The sequence below is a fragment of the Rutidosis leptorrhynchoides genome, chromosome 7 (assembly GCF_046630445.1).
Source record: "Rutidosis leptorrhynchoides isolate AG116_Rl617_1_P2 chromosome 7, CSIRO_AGI_Rlap_v1, whole genome shotgun sequence".
Classification (NCBI taxonomy): Eukaryota; Viridiplantae; Streptophyta; class Magnoliopsida; order Asterales; family Asteraceae; genus Rutidosis; species Rutidosis leptorrhynchoides.
Window position 1 is genome coordinate 338,999,386 of NC_092339.1, and position 7,913 is coordinate 339,007,298.

Sequence of the window (7,913 nt, forward strand, 5' to 3'; positions counted from 1 at the left end):
TAATCATGATACAAGGAATCGGGATACATAATGATACTAGGACGATGATGATGAATACAAGAACTAGCAGCGATTTTTTTTTCCTTTCAATTCGATAGAACCCAGGGGAAACCAAAACAACCCATTGATTTTACTTGGGCCGTGATTCAAGTATAAGTATTGGGCTGCTATGTTTATGATTGTTGGGCCAAAGTCTTCTATGTTACTGATTGGGCCAAGATCTCTTAAGTTCTGTTGGGCTGAAGATAAGATGGGCTAGATTATAGAAACAGATAATAAGGGTTAAAAGAATTTAGATCCTTATAAATATATTAGACAGACATATGGTTAGGCATATTGTTGGGGAATGAGAAGCCGTGGGTTCGAGCTCCGTCATGGATAATTCTTTTTAGAAAAGATTTCAAAAGGGTTCGTGAATCCGAGGCCAACCCTGCATTATTCAGTATCTTCATATGTATTTTTACTACAAAATACATTTGGTGAGTTTCATTTGCTCCCTTTTTAATTGCTTTTGCAATATATATATATTTTTGGGCTGAGAATACATGCGCTGCTTTTATAAATGTTTACGAAATAGACACTAGTACTTAAAAATATATTCTACGTTAAGTTGTACCACTGGCATATTTCCCTGTAGCTTGGTAACTATTATTTACATGAGTATTGTAAACGCGAATCCTGTTGATAGATCTATCGGGCCTGACAACCCCAACCGGACTGGACGACCAGTATTCAACGGTTGCACAGTACTTCGTTTCGGTGACTACACTTGGTACGGTGTAGTGAGATTTCATAATAAAGGGAATATGCGACGTGATTAAATGTTAAGTATGGTTACCAAGTGCTCAACCACTTAGAATGCTTTACATACACTTGCGAGTGTATTATGTTTATGATTATGAAATCTTGTGGTCTATTAAAATATTGAAATGATTGTTATGATAAACCTATGAACTCACCAATCTTTTGGTTGACACTTTAAAGCATGTTTATTCTCAGGTACGTATTAAGTCTTCCACTGTGCATTTGCTTAATTTAAGGACATTACTTGGAGTCGATCATCGTAATGGGACCAAATGTTGATGACTTCGTCCAGGTGGATAAGGACGGGTCGTTTCATGATGTGACAACAAGAACATCACCCGAGACCTCTATATCCTAGGAACCAATAAAAGATTTCTAACTCTTCCCGATTCTACCCCAACCATGCCACGTTTCCTCCGCTCGGCATTCGTCATATCATGCTTGGTGTAAAGATACACGGTTGTAATAATGGTGATCAGTCACTATTACAATTGCGTACCTTACCATTTTTGCATGATCACGCAAAGTACTTTACCCGGACTAACGCGACATTCACACAAAATAACACGCGATAACTCCTAGTACCCGAATGACCAAAGTCCTTACGGTGAACTTGATCACTCAAAACCGCCAAACATCCAAATCTCTCCAATAGATTCGTCTCTAGGAAATCGCACCAATAGATACCTGTATATATACACTATATACATTTTAATAATAAATATACACAAGTACACCGCAACAACAAGTCAACCTACAACCTAGGTGACTATCACTAAAACAACGTCCAAGTTCGCCTACTTACATTAGGCACTAGCAGTCTAAGGCACTAATTTACACACGAAATAAGGCCCCACATAATCACACTTTGGATAAGCACTAGTCCTAGTTAGTCACCTACTCTAAGGCACTAACAAAATCTCAATCCGACCCGTACTCCTACAAGTCCAGCAAGTAATGCATAACCGCTAATAAGTCTAAGACTAGGCACCTATTCCACGGTCACCTAATTCCCTTAAACTATGCTCTGATACCACTTGTAGCGACCCCAAATCCTTTTACCAAAAACAAAGCACATTTTTATTTTTTATAAGTTAATCCCATTAAACATCCACTTTACATAAACCATTCCAAATGTTTTAACCGAATACGCATTATCATAATGACAAATTTAATATTTTAATATGACTCTTGGTACACAAATGACATATTACAAAAGCATTTGCAATAATGACTCAATCACACGAATTACGGGTTAATACTCGATAACCCAACCCGATACCAAGAGCATAATCCCGAGGACTACCAAATCCCCAATCCGCGTCCAATTATCCAAAATCTAATCCTCCAAGCTTAAGCAACGTCCAACAACCCTAGTCTAGAAACTAGGTAACTCTGCATCAACGATACCTATAAAAAGGTAAACAACGAGAGGGGTAAGCATAAAGCTTAGTGAATGCAATAATTATATATATACATATACAATTTACCTACTTGCACTCACTTACGCAACCATGCATAAATCCCGCATACATACTAGCAATATAATTAGCATACCATCGCAAAGTATAACGCTAAATCTTCGATAACACAAGCTAGTATAAAAATAGCATATAACACGAACAATGTAATATGCTACACTACAACACACAAAACATTGATGTTCACAACATCCATTAGTATTCAAGATTTCAAGGCTAGCCCAACGAATTGTATCGTCAATATCAAACTTAATTCCCTTTCGTCTTAATAAATGTGGTATCGTCAACATCGAACTTAAACCCACATATTAGGTATCGTCAACATCGAACTTAAACCCTCATCAAATTAATTAATGTGGTATCTTCAACATCGAACTTAAACCCACATATGAGGTATCGTCAACATCGAACTTAAACCCTCATCAAATGTCACTAAAATAGTGGTATGGCTTCGTCAACATCGAACTTTAAACCCATACATGAGGTATCATCAACATCAAACTTTAACCCTCATCAAAACAAATAATATACTCTAGGATATGGTATCGTCAACATCGAACTTTAACCCATACCCCACAAGTAAATAAATCATATACATACATATATAATTATTCCACTCACCTTGGAATGCCCGCACAAGTCATGTACAATATGATCTCCGTCCTCAAATCCGAGCAAGTAACCACCTATATCACACATAGGTACAATATACACATAAATAGCCATTCTCTAAAAGAGAACCCGACACAAACATCCCTTAGCCTAGGGATCACACCTTGCTCGCCAAAACTCGCACATTTAACACCTAATGGACACAAACCAATTATCACTTCGGGTGGTAATTCAAACCAACATAACAAAGTACAATTTAACCTAATTTATACTTTACACCAATTAGACCAACCTAGGTCATAACACTAAATTACTACTTAGGTAGTAATCATTTCGAACGTCATTTACACCAAAACCCCAACACGTGCATTATTGACCCATATTGCGTTTGACCACGTTTGACTTATGTTAAAATATCACCTTAACCCAAAATTACTTCTCGCGAGTAATTACATCCAAAAACATCATTTAACACTTAACAAAAGCGTTTATCATCCATTTAATCCAAATTAGTGTCATCATCAATTTTGACCTAATTCAAATGACCCATTTTGACCAAAGTCATAAAAACGCCCCGTAATCACTAATTAACACCTAAATCAAGTATTTACATACTTGATTCACCAAAACTTGACTCAAAATTCATTTTGACACCAAACTAACTCAACACCCATTTTGACTAGTACACAAGTTCTTATAAACATCAAAATTACTAACAACCTTTCAATCTAGTGATTTAACACCCAAACCATGACAATTACTTCCGAATTCGTCATCAAACTCTAACCCACAATAATCGGGTTCACATACACTAACAATACCCAAAACCCCCAAATTTCACCAGTAGTGGGTTCTACAACTCATCTCTAACATAAACCCTAACTCAAACAAGAATCAAGCAATGAAAATCGGAGTTAGAACTTACCACCACTACCAAAATGTAGCTAGGAACGAGATGAACAACTTTAACTCTCGCGACTTGACCCGATTCACTCTTCTTCTTCCTCAAACCAAGCTCTCTCTCTCTCTCTCTCTAAAATTCTAACTCTCTCTCTAGGTTGAAAGTGTGTAGTTGAGAGAGTGATAAATGTGATATGGATAAGCCTTGTATCAGTTTTTAAGTTCATAACCCGTCCATGTAGTGAAAAGACCAAAACACCCCAAAAGATACCCTTAAAAACGGGTCAAAATGGTCATATCTGTGACAATGTCGCGTTTCGCGACGACCAGGACGCGATAAAGCCCACTCATACGCGACAATTCGGTCAGGTCAGCTAGTTTTCAGTCCATCGCGTTTTGGTCATGACCATCGCGTTCCGCGATGGTCCAGGACGCGACAAAGCGGCTCCAAACGCGATGATTGCAGTTCTCAGCTTCCATTTAAAAGTTCAGGGACTGAGGTTGACAGATTCTGATGTAAATTCTGAAAATGCACAAGTGTTAGGTTCACTTTCAGTAGCACTTCCTGATGCACACTTTTACTGACACTTTTTGATGACACTTATGATGTATAAAATTCAGGATGTTACATGTTTGTACAGCCTGTTTGTGCAGCCTGTTTGGTCAGCCTTGTAGCCGTTGATCCTGGAAGCAATGTCTTCTTGTGACTTTCTATCTTAGGAAGTGATGAAGTACACAACTTTTGATCCTAAAGTCAAATTACCTAAAATGATAATTTGACTATTGTTGACCTTTTGTTGATTATTCTAACATTTTTAAATCAAGAATCGTCTTAAATGTGAAGGATCATGGTGCAGTAGTAGGAGATGGTCTTGAAGATGAAACAAAGGTGATTGATTTGTTTCTTTTTATTTTTTCATCCACCAGGTGTTTGTTAAAACTCCAAAGAGGTTATCAGTTATTTTATGTTCTTCTTTATTAAAGAAAAGTATCTAGAAATGATCTGTTGTGTGAAAGAATCAAAGAAATCATATGTTGACAGAATAAAGTTTTTGATCTAGGTATTTGTAGATGTTTGGGCCATAGCATATGTTCTTCAGAACTGGAATCAACAATTATAATTATAATTCCCGTTGAAGGCAATTGTCTTATTAGACCAATTAGTCTCGGAGGTCCTTGCACCTCGAATGTGACTATTGGTATTCGAGATGTCAATCAATTAACATATTTTTTTTCCATAATATAAACCCCTAAATTTAGTTTTATATATTTCCATAGATATATGGTTGGTTCCATTGTCTCCCCGAGCGAGCGATCCTGATGTTTGGAATGGTAATAATAAACAAAAGTGGTTGTATCTTAATAATGTGGATCACCTTAAGGTTGATGATGGAGGAGGAAGCATTGATTGGATTGGGGGAAAGAATGGTGGGCCAGTTCTTGGAAGAGGGACCTATCAAATGTATTTATTTTCTTCTTCAATAGCTTCTTATTTTTCATTATCTATAGATCGAGTATCATGTACGTTAACTTGTTTTAAAATTAAAACTTTTTGCAGCCTTGCAGACATGCTCCAACGGTCTTTGTATTATTATATCAAAAAGAGCATATACTATTTCAAGTGTTTTAACAAGTTTTTTTAAAAATCTATGCAGGCGATAACTTTTCACAGATGAAACACATTTGGTAGTGATGAATCTGATGACTGTGAATGGTCACAAATGCATATGGCATTCACTACATGTGACGGGTTCATAGCATCATGTTTGACCTTTTTTGCTCCTGCTGGTAGCCCTAATACAGACGCTATCCACATAAGTGCTTCTACTAATGTTAAAGTGAAAGACACTACTGTTAGAACAGGTTGGTATTATGGTTTAGCGTTTACCTAACCTTATTATTTACTTCTGTTTGTTGGAATTTTTAAGTTTTTAATATAAAATTTGACTTATTTGTTGCATGATTATATCTATATCTATACTTCATGTGATTACCGCATATCGATAGTTAGTAATTCATCGAAAGTTCAGGTCAGGAACATTTTCTGTGGGTCGGGCCACAGGATAAGGTAAAAGATTTTTTTTGTTTCTAACCTCGACAAGTGGTAGATACAATTTCTTAACTATTGTGTACATTCATCAAATTTTATGATGTTTATGTCGCAAGTAGCGGAAGCTTAGGAGAGTCACAGACTTGCCATCAAGTTTACGATATTAGTGTATGTATGGGCTTTTTTGTCCAACACTGATAATTGACTCGGTATCAAAACATGGCAGGTATTCAGTATTATTTTATAATGTAAAAAAAAGTACTAAACTAAAAACGTACCAAGGCGTTGATGCCCAAAATTTACATGTTTCCCTGGTTTAATTGATGTGTAAGAAAGTTTCTACTTGATCCTTACATGTTTTTAAGTAAAAACAATATTATAGATGTCAACTTCAATGTTTAAAATGTAGAAAAAAATAAATTTTTAACGTGAAAGCACAATTGTGTTGTGTTGACAACAGGGATGCTCATCTTGATGATCCCGGGAGGGCTGAATGGGAAGGATTTCCTTCGAGAACGAAAGTTGCTGCCGCCGTTGCCGCCATTTTCTTGGTGAATGATATGGACTTGACATCCTTTTCAGTGTCTTCTATTCATGCTCAATCTTAGCTTTTTCTATTTGACGTTTCTTATATTTTCTTATATAAGTTCATTAAAAGTACTCAGCAAAGGAAAAAGTAACCAGTAAATTCTATAAATATTTACGCTGAAATATAGATAATTCGTAAGAGTAATATTTTAGTCATCATTTGAAGTTTGAACTTGACTTTGATTCGATTAACATTGTGTCCATCTATTTAAACTACTCTCCATTACTCTGTAATATTTTATTGTTTAGGAAAATAATAATATCACTTAGTTCATCTTACTTGCTGGCTAATTGAATTATCTTTGGATACATTAGTACTAACATATCATATTGTCTTGCTTAAAAAAATAATCATGTCAAAACTCGCAAATTTTGCGGGTCTTAAACTAGTAATCTATTATAACATGTTAAATCGCGAGATGGAGGCAATAAACGCCCCAATATTACAACGAAACACGAGAGAAAAAACTATAAACTAGGGAGGAGAGTGCGGAGATTGCAACTCAACCCATACATGAATTACAAATAAGAGTTCGGTTTTGTTAACCAAATATTCCAATCGATCTTGACGCCTTTATATTTGCACGAAATTCAATTGAAAGAGACGGCTTGAATTTTACAAAGAGTTACCGGAGCGTTCCAACGTTTATTATGGAAAACCATATTGATGCATTAATAAAAAGTTATTCGATTGTAGGTTTGTGACCCCTCAGTTCGCCCCTACCACATGTGTTGCGCCACATGCACGCAATTATACGCTTCGTTGGAGTTTTTTAAGACACCATCGTGATTTTAAAACATATTTAAGAAAATAGGGTACTTCTATAAATATTTTATAAAATGTAGTATGCAGTATTTTTTTAATTAGGCCCATATATCCACCTCACCATTTTACCCACTGGAACAAACAAATCTTACGAACAAATAAATTTTACGAATTACAAAGAGTCCCATCTCCCCTTCTGTAAGGACTTGATATTACATAACGAGTATTTTCAGTTTCAATAATTTAATTATAGTTTAGGAGTCTACAATAGATAATATATAACTAATACAGTATTAGTTTTAATAATTTAAATGTATTCAATTTAGGACCAACTTGAAAATTGATTTCTTTGGTCTAACGACTCACTAATTATTCGTCAATCTCCGTCGTTTCGTTGGAAGTTTAAAATTGTTTTCAGACTTTAACTCATCGGTTACGATTTTTTTTATATCTCCGGACATTGTTGATGGCGGTTCCACCATTTACGGCCATCATTGAACCATCGGTAAGGAGATTGACGAAGATCGGTGACGCTCGATCCAAATCCGAAGAAGATCAAATGGTTATATATTATATCGAATCTTGTATAAATTGTGTTTCTTTCTTAGGGCCCTAATTCACATTTGTTTGTTTTGAATTTTGAGTTGTAAACTTACAGTAGCAATCAAGGGTGCTCAAAATTCAAGGCTTTAGAATATAAATTTCTACCTTC

At 35.7% G+C, this 7,913-nt stretch overlaps 1 pseudogene; it reads left to right on the top strand.

The window, feature by feature from the left end:
* The first annotated feature begins 4,590 nt into the window (after positions 1-4,590).
* Positions 4,591-6,455, top strand: LOC139860342 (probable polygalacturonase At1g80170; annotated as a pseudogene).
* Positions 6,456-7,913: the final 1,458 nt, after the last annotated feature.